The 18,918-nt window shown below is 33.9% G+C and overlaps 1 pseudogene across 1 annotated transcript; it reads right to left on the bottom strand.

Annotated features, from left to right (window-relative positions):
* Window positions 1-851: 851 nt before the first annotated feature.
* Window positions 852-8,844, bottom strand: LOC143577701 (peptidyl-prolyl cis-trans isomerase CYP57-like; annotated as a pseudogene). Its single transcript, XR_013143149.1, has 10 exons — window positions 8,602-8,844; window positions 4,623-4,801; window positions 4,444-4,545; window positions 4,265-4,374; window positions 4,027-4,168; window positions 2,914-3,123; window positions 2,746-2,785; window positions 1,899-2,085; window positions 1,256-1,390; window positions 852-992 (listed from the first exon to the last, which is right to left on the bottom strand). The product of XR_013143149.1 is annotated as a peptidyl-prolyl cis-trans isomerase CYP57-like (transcript).
* Between the last annotated feature and the right edge of the window lie 10,074 nt (window positions 8,845-18,918).

Here is an 18,918-nt window from a genome sequence, read left to right on the forward strand (position 1 = left end):
AAGGTCGTTTAGGCTCGTCGAGCTTTCTTGTGTATTTCTAAGGTTTACCTATTTTGGGTTTCTAAGCATTAATTCCACATCGCACAGCCATGCTTTTAACTTAGAGGTACACAAACCGGGTAGGAACCAGAACCGGGTATAGTCAACAAAAGTCAAAAGCGGGTCCGGATAGGAACTGGTTCCGGATACGGGTATTTGACCGGGTTTTGACCGGTTCCATCAGGTTTTTTTCGGGTTTCAGGTAGGGTACGACCCGGTTTTGACCGGGTATTAGCGGAACCTGTTCCACCGGGTCCGGGTCGGTTCCGTTTCTGAGTACGGTTTCAGAGGGAAACCCAAACCTGGTCCATACCTGCGGGAAGGGTAGGGTCCGGTCCGGTTCCGGGTAGGAACCGCCGGGTCAGGTCCGGAACCGGTTGTTTTGTGCACCTCTATTTTAACTCGTTTAAGGTACTACACAAGCTCGAGCCGAGCTTATCGTTTAAGGTTTTTCTCAAAATACATAAAAATAAGTCAAGCTCGATCCTTAGAGAAAGCACCCGAAACGAGCCCAAGGATAGGAGTCACAAGAAGTACAAGATATTTGTCTTTCAAGAATAATGATTTTAAATTTTCAAATACAAAAGACACGCGATGTACAATAATTTGTACATTGATACTCTTTTATGTTTATACAAGTATCCAAAACTCGAGTAACACCAATTCACGTAACATTTTCGAAAAGTATCATTATCATAATTCCCCGCCAAGGCTTAAAACAAAACGATCTCTTATATCAACATCTACGAAAAATACAGTAAACATTAGCAATTACAAAATGTTATAACGGGCCGACCCGTGACCCAACACGATCAAGTAAGAGATTTGCCGGCCCATTCCCGCTCTCTTTTCTTTTGCTTTGCTTGCATCTTGTTGAATTTTTCTTTTCCTTTCTCCAAAAGAGGGTCGATCACCACATAGTCATTCGGATCATTCCTACGTGTCATATTATCCTGCACATAATTTTAAGTTAAATAATTATATCCTATATTTTTCACAATGGAGTAAAGTGTGGTTTTCGTCCCTGTGATTTGTTAAAGTTTGCTATTTCAGTCAATAATAAGTTACGGACAAAAGCTGCAACGAAAATGGAACTCTAGTGACGGAATTAGCAAGTTTTATAACTTTTGACTGAAATAACAAATTTGAACAAACCACGAGGAAAACCGCAGTTTACTCTTCAATGACTGAAAAGATTGAATGACTAAGAGCTTACCTTATCAGGTGCAAACTTCAATTTGCTTTGAGTCCAGTCAGCAAAATCGTCTTCCTTTTTACCCTCCGAATCATTGTTATTACCCGATGGAGGCCGAGAAAACATGGCTTTGACCCTTTCTAGTTTAGCTAACACCTATCATCCAAAACATGAGCACAAATTAATCAAAAGAGTGTTTCACATGTACATTTCACCAAAATAATATTATTCAATTTAAATTCAATAAATTTATATAATAATGTTAGCCCTGCTTGCGGTGCGCACATATGATGTATATATGTGTGAACCCTCGGGTGGGCAAAAGTGAAATTGCACTAATTTTGACGTTATTTTACTAATCTCGTGAAAATAACGTTAAAAGTGACGGACGGTTAATCAGGCATCATGTAGTGGCGTTGATAGCCGAAAGACAAGGGTACATGCACCGATCAGCCGGTGTCCCGATGATTGAGTGCTATGTGCCTTATGTCCAAGGCTTGATGCAAAACTACTATCGAGCCGGGGGTCTCACCGGAAGCAGCCTCTCTATCCTTATGGGGTAGAGGTAAGGCTGTCTACATCTTACCCTCCTCAGACCCTACTATAGCTTTGCTATTGGTGGGATACACTGAGTACGATGAAATTTATATAATAATGTATATACGTCTTCTTCGTGTCCTTGACATCTGCGTTTCTTTTGCTTCATAAGTTGTCTTTCTCTTTCATGCGGATTCAAAAGCTGCAAGTCTGCATCTGCATTCGCCATACATTCGGCTCTCACTTCTGATCCGATTCCTTTTTTCTTCAAAGCCAACTTATTCACTTTCGGATCAAAGCTTTCAGCTCTTGATCTTTTCATACAAAAAATAAATAAAGAAAAAAAGAAAGAAAACTGTAAAGATAATGTGTACACGCGCAAAGGGCAAGATGGTGGTTTTGATAGCGGGTGGGTCAAAATGAAATCTGGTTGAAACATGCTGGATTGGGTTAGGCGTCCATTTTTAATATAATTTATAAGTAATCAGCGCGTTAAATCTGATTACAAAACCATATTATTGCCATATTAATCTAAAATATTAGATAAAATGATATAAGGTTGCTGCATTAAAAATAGAATTTGGACACTTTCAAAATGTGTTGATTCGTTGCCTGTTTTAGGAGTGTATACAAAAATCGAAAAGCCGAAATGTATCTGTATCCAAAAGAAACGTAACTAATTTGTGAATCCGGTTTTTGGTTCAGTTATTGGAACCACAAATCTTGCTTATTCGGATGACCGAACCGAATTCAATCGAATAAAACATAATATTAACTAGTTTAATCAGTTTAAACGGATAACCATACCAAAGAAATCGTTTGAATTCGGTTCAGTCAGACACATTTCTAAATAGAATCGGTTTGGTTTCGGTCCAAATAAACTGATGAACACCCCTAGCCCATTTAGCTACTTTTATTTCTTTATTTGACCGGTTTAAGTTAAAAAAATAGTTAAGCTGAATAGCTAAATTTACCTTGGTGGAGACTTTTCATGGCTTTTCGGAATGGAACTCTCTGAAATGTAACATGAGTATTAAGTTAAATCAGAAAGCAAAAACGATGAAATCAAATAATCGTTTATCAAAAGATAAAACAAACAAAGTCTGTTAAGATCATTAATTGGAAAAAGTGAGTTAAATTACCTTTTTGCCTTTTTGGCTTGGATGGCATGTCTCCAAGCTCCTTTTTCTTTTTAAGTATTTGTAGACGCATCCGTGTATCAAAGTTTGCCTCGTCATCATCGTTGTCATCTGCTGAGTCAGCATCTGAATCTTTAACTAACTCTTCTTTGAGTTTAAAGCTTCTCTAACACTCATCTGTAAATCTCTTCTTGCTTTATCTTCTTCTGGATTCTGCAAGTGTAAAACTCGTATTAATAAAAACGTGGTCTTTCAAACGGAACCATGAACAAGATAAACGTAATTAATATCATCCTAGATTTACTATGTTTCCTTTGCTCTGAGTCAACTGAATAAAATTTTCCTATAGTCAGTATCAGTGTTTCAGGTTTATGATCTATGTTAGCCATCTCAAATATTATTAATACTGCAACAACACTTCAGGTTAGCTAGGATACTGGGTTCAGCCCGTATGAATCTTTGGCCCGGTTATGCAACGTAGGGATCAAGTTATTAGCCCGAATCCGGCTATTACATATAGGCATCTCACATAACTATGTACTCTTGGTTTTGATATTATAAACTATGGTGTTTCTAGGTTCACAAGTTCCCCTAAACAAATTAGTATAAAATTCAAAACCATTAACTTCTTTAGGAGAAATGATAGAAGACGATAAAGCAAAAAAAAAGTTTAACAATCATAATGTTGGTTTCTAAAAGAAATAGATTGAAAATTGCTTGAAAAAGAAGAAATTAAATGAACTAGTGTCCTAACTAAAACAAGAAAAGATGAATCAGAAAGATAGAGATTTGGGAATTTTTGGGTCAATAAGCACTTGGTGCGGTTCGGTTGTCTTTGCATGAAGAGCGTTTGCAACATCGTCAATGAAAAGACCATGTATGAAGTACACACTCCTATTACTACCGTTACAGCACTTAGCAGTTCATCAGAAGCTACAAAGCTTCCCTTTGATGATGAACTGGATAACCTTTTTTAAACTCATAACAAGCCCATATTGGTTCAGTTCAACTGGATAAGTTTTTGTATGGTGCGAAATGGGCTTGTAGGATTGGGTTGACCAGTTCTTTCAGTTTAAGTCAATAACCTTTTATGCATTAAAATGTACTTACACTTACTGATTTATCTCTTGCATTTTCTTCTTTCAAAAGACGAGGATCATTCAACACATCATGACTACTTTTTATCTTAATATTCACAGCTGCCAGTTCTTTCTCCTCTTCTTGTGCTTCTTCTCCAAATGACAGCAAGTTCAGTTTTCTACAAATAATAAACGATAAGAACCTTTATATGTAAAAACAGCAGTATTTAATATCAAATTTTTGAACCACTTTAAAGGCAGAATAAAAGTATTACTTTGTAGCCTTCTTTTTTGTATCTTTGTTAGCAGTTTCTGTAGTAGATGATGCCAAAGATTTGGCAGGAGCTGATCTTGGAAACACATCATCAAACGGGTTCCATAACATCTGAAATATAAACAATATTATGCTAATGACAAGGCAAAAGACAAAATGAAATATAAATAGAATTCATACCTCAATTGAAAGGATTTTTGGAGGTGAATCAATGGGACGGTCATCTTTATCGGTTTCAATATCACCCATATTTAACAAGTTATATACTGAGTCTCCAGTAACCTAAAGAGGATATAAAATTAATCAATATCTAAAGAGAGAAAAGGAAACTGATTATGTGTCAGTGAAGGTGTAGTTACTTTGCCAAATATTGTGTGCTTTTTGTCAAGCCAATCACAACGATCCAAGGTTATAAAGAATTGACTTCCGTTTGTGTTTGGTGAATTAGAATTTGCACATGCAACTAAACCCCTGTGGTTGAATCTTAGACGGGAATGAAACTCATCGGCGAATGTCCCTCCGTATATACTTTCACCACCTGAGAATTCATAAACAATTATTATTTGCAAATGAGAAATAAGAAATAACAACACTCATGAAACTTTTTATATAACTGATGTGTTAAAAAAATATTATATAGTGCTGATACTTTTACTTTTCACAATGGAAAGAAATTCTTATAATTTGAGAAAGACTTTCTTTATTCATCAAAATACCCCCACAACTAAAACAAATACGGAGTACCTATTGTCTTCCACGGATTAATTATACATAATGCAGTCACGACTCACAATTGCCACTACTAAAAGTGTATACGTCTTCAATTCTACTAATTTAAAGCTCTTTTAAACGCTACATAAATATGTAATCCCTCAATACAAGCAGCCGTACTGCATATTTCAGAGCATTTGGACTGTTCAGTTTCATAATTGCTCGAGTGCCTGAGATGCTTCCGAAAAAGCAATTTCCACCCATCTATTTGAAAACAAGCTCATTTGGGTTTATTTTATTATGCTAACGGGTCAAACTAGGCGTGCTTGAAAAAAAGCAGTTAGTATGATTAAAAAGTAACTCATAGCAAATTCAACAGTTTACAACCTCCTATTTGTGTTTAAAAGAAATTATCCTAGGACAGTGGTATTTCCATATCCGTACAATGCAGGAACTCTCCACATACACAAATATTGGAAGAGAAAAAAGAACAAAAATCAGACATTAAATTATTAAAACAAACAGGAATCATGAAATCAATTACACGGTTTATGCATAATCAAACGTTTAATAATCAAAAGCAAACATGGATCTGAAGAATAGTTGGAGATCACACGATGTGTGGTCTACATCTATTCTACAATTCCAGGTTAGTTTTCAACAATTGAACATGTGATTATGCATAAATAAACCCATGTAACTGATCTCATGACGTCTGCTTTTATGCTATGTTCGTTTTTTTGCTTGTAATTCTTGTGTGTATGTGAAGAATTCCAGCATTGCATGGATATGGAAAAAGTATCCCACCACCACTACAGCTACAAAAGAATTCCAAACTTAGGATTACAAATTTCCCACGACTGTACTACGTTATACAATTAGGGCTTTAATGATTGCCTACAAATTCCTAAAACAAAGCATGCCTGATTTAAAAACACGATGATAGGAACAAAACACAATATGTCATCCAATTTTTTAAACAATAACCAGAACGGTCCAGAAGCCACCAGGAACCAAGGCAACAAACATCAATACTCATACCATGTTAACCTAATGATCTTAGTACTGAATATCCTTGATGGGTGTCAGCCTATTAATTAATTTTCTTCACCACAATACATAAAAGTAGAAAAAATCAAGCCCCTGTTTATTCCCTTAATATTTCTGCTAAACCCACTACACCAATAGTTAAATAGTTTATGCTCTGCTTGCAGAGTGCGCATATAATGCATATATGTGTGGGCCCTCGGGAGGGCAAAAGTAAAATTGCACTAATATTGACGTTATATTATTTATTTCGTGAAAATAATGTTAAAGGTGGCGGAAGGTTAATCATGCATCATGTGGTGGCGTTGATGGCCGAAAGACAAGGGTACATGCACCAATCGGCCGGTGTCCAAATGGTTGAATGCAACGTGCCTTATGTCCAAGAAGTGATGCAAAATTACTACCGACCCGGGGGCCTCACCGGAAGCAGCCTCTCTATTCCTGCAGGGTAGAGGTAAGTCCGTCTACATCTTACCCTCCTCAGACCATACCATAGCTTTGGTATTGGTGGGATTTACTGAGTACAATGATGATGATGACAAATAACTAAATAGCCAATAGAAACTACATGAATTGATGAAATAAAACGAGCCTTTCAATACCATAATCTGAAGTTAATAGTAAAGTAGTTTACCATTCACATTTAAAAGCAACATCAGATGGCTTTCAAAATCAGAACCTAACCAGTGTCTTTATAGTTTATACAAGATGTTTAAAGGGAAAACATTTTCAACAGAAGCTCAATCAATAAGCAACTCAGCGTATCTAGTGCACATGCCAGTTATTTCAATTGTTTAGTAATTAACTTCATCACAATAGTTTTAGTTGCTTCTAGGAACCACAAACAAGTGAGAGATTAATGGTTGAGCGATAGATCAACTAATCATCATCAAAAAGATATCGGTTTCGATTCTTAATTGAAACTTTCATTTAAGTTTTGACTACAACGGTGTCAACCCCTTGTCATGACTTTTACTTTAGTACAAAACTCAAATCTTTAGTGGTCAATGGTAGTTCATTTTTCCAACAAGCATGTAATACTCATAACTACTTGTAGCGCGCACATATACCAATTGTCCATTACTCGATATTCATGTAACTTTTGCTACACCTCATGTGATAAAATACATATATATATATATATATATATATATATATATATATATATATATAACATAGAGCTGACATTTTTCCTTTTTACAATTAAAACAGGTACCTATTATCTTCTACATATTAATAATAAACATTACAGTCACAACTCACAACTGCCACTAGTAAGTTATGACGAAAATTGACCTAGTTTCAGTTACATCATTATCAAACAATCAAATATCTAACATATCTTAGTTAGCTAGAGCATAATGGAAGTGTATTAACCGATTAACTGAAAATCGAATTAACCAAAAACCGGTTATCGGTCTTTTATGTACCCTCAGTTAACGAAGCATTCATATTTTCATATATATCTAGCTATTATACCTCCATCAAATGCATTACATGTTTTATACCACCATTTCATGTATTTATACCTCCATTTCATGTAATTCTAAGCAAAAACTTTAGCCCAAGTTTGGTTTTGGTTGTTAACCAAACCAAACTGAAAACTGACAAGCTAACCGAATGAACCGAATCGAATAACCGGAAACCGATTGGTTAATACTTAATAAAATAGATTGACCGTGGACTTCGGTTGCGGTTTAGGCTAATAACCGAACTGAATAGTGCACATTGTAACATATCTCAAATAAATAACCATGTGAGATCATAACAAAGTTCATTACTAGTATCTATCTTAATTACCTACAACAATATGAAAGCACAACATATATCTAAACAACAGTATGTATGCTTCTAGAAATAACTAATTAAGGCAGAATTTAGAAAACCCAAACCAAAATTAACCGAAATTTTTTTTATATCCTCGGTTAAACGAAATTAAACGAACCGAACCATTCATATATTATACCTCCACTTCAGGTATTTTTAAGCAAAAATTTTAGCCAAAGTTTGGTTTTGGCTATTAACCGGACCGAACTGAAAACTGGCAAACTAACCAAATAAACCAAACCGATTGGCTAACAAAATACATTCAGTTTTGGTTTAGGGTATTATCCCGAACTGAACCAAAACCATTCACATTGTACATATCTCAAGAGAAGTATCATTACTAATAACTAATTTAGATGCGTTTTGGATAATGCATTACGCTTGTTTGTTTGTGCTCATTAATGCTAACTTATGTTCTATTTGAAACATGATCTCTAACTGTAAACCATGAAATCTTCCTCCGAGTCCATATCAATCGAGGAATCCAAAATATCGGTCAATATCGCAGATAATATTGGGACCAATATTTTGCTTGGAGACTAATTACCGATAGTAACCGAAATGTTCATTTAGGTTTTAAACGAACACAAACAAAAAAATGTGTTCAATTATATGTGTGTGTTCGTGTTTGGTTAAAGTTAAATAAACGAACACTAGGGCAAAATATCTCAACAGACAATGATTATTGTTATAACTAATAGCTATCTTAATTAGCAATTAGGGCAAAATACTAAAACTAACCTGTGCCAGTGCCAGTGCCAGTGCCAGTGGGATCACCACCTTGAACGACTTAATAATCCGATGGAATATGGTTCCGTCATAGTATCCATCAACGCACAACTGAACGAAATTCCGTACGGCTTTTGGCGCCTCTTTTGGCCACAATTCGATGTCAAGCGGGCCGTAATTGGTGTGGAGAATAAGCTTGCCTTTGGTGGGAGGCTCGGATACGTAGATTGAAGACATTGAGTCTGTGATTTGATGTGAAGAAGACGAAGAAGAAGAAGGTTGTGGGTTGTGTGCAAACCAGGTGTTTGTGTGAGAGAAAACCAAACCCCTTTGGATGGATTTGATTCTCAAGACGAGTATTTGATCTTGACCCACTTCATATATCGGTTTGTTTGGGCTAAATTGCTTTCACTTTTTTAGCTTTTCTTTGATTCAAAGTAAAGAATTTAGGTTTTAAGTTTGTTTTTTGTTGATTAATATATATTTGAGTTAAAATATTTAGATTACGCTATTTATTAAATTGTTATAAATTACATATAATTAATAATATAAGTTGAAAATCTTTAAATTCAATTCAGTTTGGTTTTTGTTGCATACAAAATTAAAACCAAATAAAAAAAATTCAGTTTTAGGAAAACATAAACCAGATCGTCCGTTTATGTTCCGGGTTGGTTTATTTGGCTAGCCAAACATGTGTACAAGTATAAGGGTTGAGAGGTGAAGAGCTTCTAAAAACTCAATAAGGTTAATTAAGAAGAAGATGATCTTGTATATGAACAATCGAATTTAGTACAAATGATGCTACAAAATCATTCTTACCTCTCATGACCTATTCTATCAAGGTATAAGGGTATTTATAATTATTATACATAATAAATGAATATATTTTGGGTCCACTCTTCAACGGATTGATGATGACTTCCTTTTTCTCATTGGTTGAGGAACCTTCCTATTCATTTTGTCTCGTTACCACGTCACTCATATGGTCCTCTCCTCTGTAGCCGTTTTTATTCCTTCTCTGGCGTGATTTGGTGTACGCTGGTGTATGGTAAGGTATCCTACATTCCTACGTCGTCTAGAGGTAAACGTATTTTAAGTTTTTTTATTTTTGTTTTTTCTATAAAAATACAAAGCCTGGTGGAGAATTTATAAACCGTAATGCACCATTATACTGTATAACACATTGTTGTGTTGGTGGCTACAAAATCCCGACACAACAGAAAACAATAATGACACGTCATTTTACACACTTAGTTTAACATGTTGAAAAATGTTAATAAATACAATGGTACTATGCTCAAATAAAGCTAGAAATGCTCACTTTGTGGTTTAACTTTGGTTTTCAAATAATGACATATAAAAAAGTTAAGTCTCGTTTAACTGTTAAGAATAATATCTTTATCAATTTTAAATTCAATGTTTTGGTTGGTTATTTAATGATCTCTTATGCTTAGTCCATCAGAGAATTGCTGAAATTGAAGTTAATGTTGCTGATTGCTTGCTTACGGAAGAATTAGTTGAATTTGATGGGCTGGATGAAAGTTTATGAAGACCCACACACCCAAGGCTCACACATTTGTTATCGATAACAAACATAAGGGGTGTAAAGCACATGGATTATTGGATCATCATCTACATCTACTCGTTCATTTCATCTTTTTTCTTCGTCTTCTACACATTTAGTTCTCATTATTCTTGATAAGAAAAATATGTTTAGACGGAGTTGTTCTTGAGTCGTTTTGATATTCATCACATTAATTAATATACATTACTTCTGAGTTTATAGTTGATTGAATTAATCACAGATTCACCATTGAATCTGTAAGTTATTCGTTTATTTGTTTTTTTTGGCTAGCACAAATTGTGACAATAACTTACTAAACTTTGTGGGTTATTTTTTACTATTTTGCCCTTCCTTGTCATAACCTAATGCATTAATCAATGGTCCAAAATCTCTCACATTTTTAAAAAGTATTTACTTGAAACTAATTATATGTATACATTTTTAAAGACTTTTTACTTAAAACTAATTATATATATACGGGTTTTACTTTTAGTCTTAAGTTTCTTGCTATTCTCTTGATATACTCTTTTCATTTTTGATGTTGTGGTTTGGAATTTTATTGTCTACAAATAACCAATCGAGAATAGGAGATCTAAAAGGGTTTGGATATTTTCCTCTGGAGTTAACTTAAAACGCTTCTTCAAAACGCTTCTTCCAACTTTTTTGCCTTAAATGTTTATAAAACTTTTGATGGTTTGGCTGCTTATAAAAGCTTGATAACGTTTTATACAAAATTTCTCTACATTATTTTTTTATATTCACTTGAGCTTTCTGTATGTTTTAATAGCGTTGTAAAAGTGAACATGATTTCTTCCATATAACGGTTGTTTTATAATATCTAAAGTGAGGTAGTTTGCTATTGATGTTGTTAATAGTTAATCCTTCAAACATTCTGTTAGGTATTAAATAGTATAAGGGCTCATTTGTAAATGTTTAAAGTGTTTAGGGTTATATATATAGTATGTTCATATACATAAACAAGAGCATACATGAGAAGTACTATCAATGATTTGAGATTAAAGTCTTTTTCTCTGTTCTTCTTTCTCCTTGCCAATCTTACACTTACACTTGATTACCGAATTGATGTGTAGCATGGTCGAATCACAAATGAAAGTAAGATCGGTAGCGAACCTTGACTAAATTTGAAAAACAAGTGCACCACCTCAAAGACTATCAAAGGTCAACCAATGATGGATCCAAGAATTTTTTTCAGTAAGCTCACTATTTTTAGACGCTCAAGTTTCATAGTACCGGATGTAAACATTTCAGTGTCAGTTCGAGTTGGGCAGGGGCAACTCAGCCATTTTAGGGTCCTAAAGCGAACGAAAATTCGGAACTTTTTACAAAAAATAAATATTTTTGTTTAGAATCCTAACACATGCGGAATTAGCTAATAGGATTTCACGTGGAATGTAATTTTAGCTATTACGACTCATACAATTACAAATGTGTCATTGTTATAAACCATTTCCCCCTTTACTAATTGTAAGAGTCAAATCAAAAAATAATATAAATGCTAAACGCAGTTTTGTGAAGAAAGCTAGCCGTTGAAATTATTGAAATCATGCTCAGGTCGACTCGTTTACAATCTTAATCAACATCAATTTACAAAAAAGCATCTTTTCTTGATGAAATAAATAACTATATTTAAGTGTATCCATAGAACAATAAAAGTAGTAATTTGGATTGAGTACTTATATAAAATAATAACAGGCCCATAATAAGATTTTATTTGATACACTCCATATAGTTTGTGTTCCATTTGACTCTTTAATATCTTTCTACACATGCACACATCAATATGTGGTACATGCCGACTGACTTGATGAAACAAATCCTTCAAAATTAAAATAAACAAGTTTTAAGACCCTTGGTGATTTCATCAAATATAAAACAAGCATGCCTTTTCGGATCATGCTTCACTATGCTTATTTTGTGTATGGATTCACTCAACATTTTATATGTGGGTTCACTCCAATACTTTATATAGACATTGTATTAAAAATCTAAAACTTAGTGAGTTCCCGTAAACCCGTATCTAAGATTCTAAATCCGTCCTTGAGGTCAACCAATCAAAATTTAACATCCTACTAACTCTTAAATGCTCCAAATTATGCTCCATAACCAAATATTTGTTCATAAATTTTGATTGTTGGGTCAAGATGCACATTATATATATATATATGAAAAAGTTAACATATAAATGAAATTAACGTGCTAAACATGAGAATCAAGTAGAGTAATTATATACACAGGTAGAGTAATTATGTAATTACATCATAGAGTAATTATACAATTACTCTATGATATAATTACATAATTACTCTACCTGTGTATATAATTACTCTACTTGATTCTCACGTTTAACACGTTAATTTTATTTGTATTTGATCCAAACCACACACACACACACATATATATATATATATACTATGTTACAATACATATAGGAAGGACAAGATGATAATTTTATAAATCTCTTAAAGTTAAGAGTTGTACAGCTCTAATAGCATATGGTACAAGTCATAAAAGCTTCAAATCCCTTTACCCCCACTTCAAACACTCTGCTCTCCTTTCAAATTCAAACGCAATTAAGATTATCATCACGTCACTGGCACAATATAATATTCTCTTCACCGTTTTTCTGTTTCCACCACTAATTTCTCTTCTTTTGTTTTTGCTCAACAAGTAATCACTACATCCAACCCTCTCAACAGGTTTGCCTTTCCCGTAATATAAATTTATCAAGCATATTTAGTCTCTGTGCATCCAGTTCGGTTTATTGCTTACGTCAAACTTGTTATTTGGTGTTTTTTTCAGGAATGAAACATTTAGAGACGGGTGTATGCTAACTCTTAATTCAAGAGGACATTTGGTTCTTCCCGCGGAGAATTGTAAGTTCTCATTTTTTTTTTTGCTTAATTCTATGCTTTAGGTTGCTCATTTGTGCTCTGATTATGTATTTATGTATGTATACAGGTTGATTTGAGATTAGAGTTAGGCTTTTTCTTTATTTTTATTAATATGCTTCTGTCTCAAAAATTTATTTATATATCTTAATTGCTTGTGACGTTGAATCTAATTAAGTTTTGTTTGCAATCTGATAGATTTAGTTGAACAATTTTTTATTTTATTTTTCTTGCATAATTAAATTTGTCTTATTGTTATGTTGTCATCTTTATCTCTCTATATGTAAACTTTTCAGACCAAGAAGGTTTATCAGTTTATGTTTATTGTCTTTTAGGGTTTGGATATGCGGTTATAGATTATAACACACTTTGGTTATGTATAATGTTTTGGATTTATTGACTGGTTCGGTTAAGTCAACGTGGTTGAGTCAGTTATGACCCGTGAGAGTTACACCTTGGGTAACGAGCATAAAACACGCTTAAGTTAGTTAACCGGGTTTGACATATATTAACTATATATTTATGGACTGGGCTTTGGAAATTAGAGATGGGCTTGGTGGCCCGGTTTGGCTTAACTAGTTTATTAATAAACTAGTTAACCTAATTATATGACAAGGATTAAGATTATCAAAACCCTAGCCACCAAATAGTTTTTTGGCTCACTCTTTCTCCACCCCACCATCGTCGGCCACCTACTCGCCGGAAACCAGCAGCTACCGCCGCTGCCACTACTGTCGTCACTATCTTCCAGCCACCGCTGCTAACCATCGCCACTGTCGGTGCCTGTGTGCACCGCCACCGCCGGGTCTTGTTTGGTCACCTAGTGAAGTTCGTTATCCCTTGGTGTCTCGACCGGTTATTTATTAACCGAGGTAAAATTAAATATTGTCGGTTTGATTTATATTTAATTTGGTTGTTATTATTAATGTGCTCGTATGGTTTTGTAACCGGATCCTGTCGGGTTCGTTAAAATGTTGATTACTCGTTTTTCCGCTGCGCTCAATTGGTTAATTTGATTAATTAAATATCTGGTATATTATTGAACTGGGTTTATAATGATAATACTTTTGACTGATCACCACTGGAACCCAACAGTGGTATCAGAGCCTTGATTATACGAGTCGGTAGCGGTCTTTTAATCGGAATTAGAACACAAACTTTAACTAGTTTTTAAAGTTTATGATCTAATTGATTTTTAGAACTTTATTTTGGTCAAAATTTTTATTTGTTTTACTTGACCAAAAGCTTGCCCGATTTGTTGTGTGATTATTACATAATATGTAAATTTGGCCCGACTGTGTTTTATGGTTGTTTGTGATGATTTGGTCTTTTTTTTTGGCCATATTGATGGTTCAAAGTTGTAATAGTTAAGGTTTTTCCTTTATTGTATTTATTATTTTTGTAAATATTGTAAAAAATGAAGACCCGAAGATAAAGACCAAGGAAACTAAATAGGAATCACAAAGTCAGTGGGAGTTGCTCGAGATGACGATTAGATGCACTCAAGTCCATCCTTGTGGTTATTTGTGTGTTATGACTCTGCGACATGTTCGATTTTGCTAATAGGCTCTAGCAAGATCGAACAAATCTTGGTCATACAGATTTACATATTTTTTTTATTGCTTTTGTGGTTGCTTATATATTATAAATGTTATATAATAACCAACCTCACATCAATATATATATATATATTAAAAATAGATTTAATAGTAAAACAATCTTATTAAAAAAAGTTTTAAAAGAATTTTACAACTTGCCAAATTTTGTCATTAAAACAAAAGTCTGAATTAAAAACAAATTTTAACCAATCATGTTTTGCAAAATTAAAGTAAATTTGATTTTCCAAAACTAATAACTTAATAGTTAACTATTAACTTATATTGGTTATTTATATCACGACAAACTTAGTTTTAATAGGTTATATAAAACTAAGTGTCCTAAGAGACGAAAGGGTTCACCAAGTTGTACTGATTAATACAGTAAAACTGGACTTTTACTCTACTCGGTAATATTTAAAGTCAATCCCAATTTTAATCTATAGTGTATGCCATCTTACTATAAGCCACAATTGAGGAATGCTGCAAAACTTTAAGTGTTTGGAGATACAGCAATGTACTTGATTTCTAGCATACCCCTTCAAGGTAAGAGGGTTTAGTTGATACATCCGGCCCCTTCACAAGTGACTGTACTAGGGTGATTATTACTTTACTCTTCTGTTACGTGCTACGACTGTCTAAAGACTAAGGTAGGCATAGATGAGGCTAAACGTATCTACTTAGGCAAGTGTTGTCTTAATAGGCCTCATAACCGAGAGTTGTGCTTTATTTACAATTGGCAATCATTGTCTGTTTGCCTAACCATTTACATATGTTGTGTGCTACATCTGCCACTAGTAATTGGAGGCCAGATTCTCAAGTTACTATTTTATTAATGCTATTGGGTCATTAATAATGGGATTAAAACATTGAAAACACTAATTAAATTACTTTTGCTTATTTAACAGATGTCAACTGAAAATAACTCCTCATTCACCCTCAAGATTATTCTTGAGAAAGAAAAGCTGAATGGCACCAACTTTCTTGAATGGCACCGCAAACTGAGACTTGTTCTCATAATGGCAAAGAAGCACTATGTTCTCAATGGACTAGTTTCAACCAAGCCTGAAAACAGTACTGTTGTTGCCAGAACAGTTCTTGATAAGTATAAAGACGACTCTGCTGAAGTCGCCTGCAATATGCTAGCCACCATATCTTCCGAAGGCTTGGAAGATCTTGATGCCTATGAGATGCTTGAGCAACTCAAGGGCATGTTCCATAAACAAGCTCGTAAAGAACGTTTCGACACCATAAAGCAACTAATTAGCTGCATAATGGAATAGAGATCCTCTGTTAGTGCACTTGTAGTCAAAATGAAAGGGTACATCGATCAGTTGAAGAAACTTGATTATCCCCTACCAGATGAAATGACAGCGGATTTCATCTTAAACTCTCTCCCCAGCTCTTACGACCGGTTCGTAATGAATTTCAATATGAATGCTTGGGTGAAGACAGTGCCAGAGCTTCATGGAATGCTCAAAATGACTGAGATGAATATTTCAACTAAAACTAATCAAGTTCTTATGGTCATATCTGCTGGTATTAAGAAGCCTAATCCCAAGAACCGGGGTTATAACGGTAAAGGCAAGAAGAAGGTTACTGTTGTTGCCAACCATGCCGCAAACACTACAAGGGCGTTGCAAAGGTACCACCGCCGCCTCCTGAGAAGCGCCAATGCTACAAGTGCAACAAAATGGGACGCTGGAAACGGAACTGTCCAAACTATCTTGTCAAGCTGAAGAAACAGAGTACCAATTGTGAAAGCTCCTCTAAAGGTATTTCCATTTACGTTATTGAACTTTTCACTGTTTCTAGCAACATATGGGTATTTGATACCGGATGTGGTTACCACATCGTTAATGTCTTGCAGTAGCCTGAAAACTGGAAGAAGCTGAAACAAGGCAGGATGGAACTCATCGTTGGTGATGGGAAAAGAGTCCCAGTTCTTATAACTAGCACGCATCGTTTTGCTTGTTTCTGGCCTTATAGTTAATTTGAATAAGTGTTTGTTTTGTGACATTCGTCGATTTTTTGTATTTTTATTTGAATTCGTAACCCGACCCATTGGGTCGTTCTTATGTATTTTTATTAATTAATTATTATTAATAGAGCATTCCCGACAAATTAAAGTTTATTATTATTTCATTCCTATTCAATTTGTTTAAATAACAAAAAGCCGTGATTCAAAGTTCATTAAATTTAATCAATTCACTAGCTATCGAGTATAATATATAAATAACTCAAATTATATACAGTTTTAATCAAGTTTATAATCATTCAAAAAGTCTGATGTTCAAAGTGCAATATTAACTTATTTTTGTTTTAATATTAAAGAAAACTTCAGGGGATAAACTGTAAATATAAAATTTAAAATATATTAAATTAATAATTCCTTCCCCACCGTCCTTGATCCTCATAATTCCGGTGATCGGATTTCCGGCGCTGGAAATCTAGCAATCCACCCAAATCTCATTCATTGACACGTAAAACTAGCCTAACGACTTTAAACCTCAATATTACGCGTTAATCAACTAACTAATTATATTATAACGGCTTGAAATCGCTACAAGATCCCGTAAGTTCCGCCGGAAATTGGGTTAATCAAATTAATGCAATTAATGTTGATACGCTCCACTAACTAGTATAAATAGGAGCTTAATCACAAACTAAACTCGTTCAGTAGTCTCTTTCACCCTAAAACACAATAAAGCAACCCGTATTTGAGCGTTGGAGTTCGGTTCCGGAAAAGTCCTTGTTCTCCGTCATACCAAGACCATTCTGGGTAATTTTTATATGTTTTATAATAGTTTTTTATAACAATTAAAACCCCTACCACTAATTAATCAATCATATAACAGAAACCTTGAATTAGAAAACTAGGGTTTCAATGCAGAAGATGAGCTGAATGACTGCTTATAAGTTTGTTTCGTAAATGAATGTCTCTGATAGACCAACTGGTTAGTATATGTTCTTGTTACACCCAACACCCGGGTTCGAAACCCGGGTCAGTCAGTCAATTTTTATTATAGTTTTTACATTATTAAGTAATATAACTTAATCTTTTAAAGTATATATAAAAAATTAAAACCTGTGTCTTAACGAATGTGAACTCTAGATCAACTGGTTAACTCTCTAAACATGCAACATAGAGACACGGGTTCGAAACCCGTGTCAGACACTATTTTTTTAATATCAGTTTATTAAAGTTAATAATCTATATTTAATTAATTTAATCAATTAAAAATCATAATAAAACCATAAAATTACTTTTAAATTAAATAAAAATTTTATAAATTAAATATAAATTATAATTTACCCTTTTACACTTAAAAACCAAACTTTCGTTTTCGTAAAACGTAAACTAAAAATCGTTGTTAATATTAGACATAAACATTAGTTTATTAAAAATCACTTCGTTAAACTATTAAATATAAAAATCGATTGGTAAACATTAATTCAAGACCTTCGAATATGCAAACTCCATAACCTCTTCGTTAAATTATTTATATTATAATTTTTACCAAACCTTCGTAAATTGTGCAATAATATTATAATAATCAAAACTTTAAAATTAATAAAGTATCTATTAATTCCAAATAAGTAATGCAATATTTGAACCTAATAATTTTGTTCGTTTAGTCGTTAAAGTTCGTATTTATTTTATTATAATTCGGTTGGATCATTTGCTTTGGGTTTCTTGACGCATTCATTTATTCTTAGTCTTTCGCTTCAATTGCAAAGGTGAGTTTCTCACACCCCTTTTTTAAATGTTTTACATTTTGGGGGTAGTATGCATATCCTACTTAAACGATTACGATTATTGCTTATTTACAAAACTACAATTCGTATTATGGACTTGTGTTTACTTGCTTATGCGCATTGTGCTTTCTGAGTACGTTGGTTGTCCCTAACTAGAAAGGACCTTATGTGCGTTGTGCTATCCGAGTACGTTGATCAGCCTCAATTGGAAAGGACCTTGCATGCGTTGTGCGATATCCCGAGTACGTTGGTTGTTACCAATTGGAAAGGACTTTACTTGCGTTGATTACACGGTTCATAGAATTGTATACTTTTTACGTATTATGACAAACTGTGTTGATTCTCACCAACTACTTGTAGTTGACTTTATTTTATATCCATGCTACAGGTGCGTAAAGGAAGACACTAGTTTTTAGGTTATCAAAAGTAATAAATAAATTGTAATAAATGTCTGTCCTTGAATTGGTTGTATTGAACTTGTGTACTTATGTTTTAAACGAATTAATGATATTAT

The sequence above is a fragment of the Bidens hawaiensis genome, unplaced genomic scaffold (assembly GCF_021521415.1).
Source record: "Bidens hawaiensis isolate Kalapana, Puna unplaced genomic scaffold, B.hawaiensis_p1.1 tig00028769_1, whole genome shotgun sequence".
Lineage (NCBI taxonomy): Eukaryota > Viridiplantae > Streptophyta > Magnoliopsida > Asterales > Asteraceae > Bidens > Bidens hawaiensis.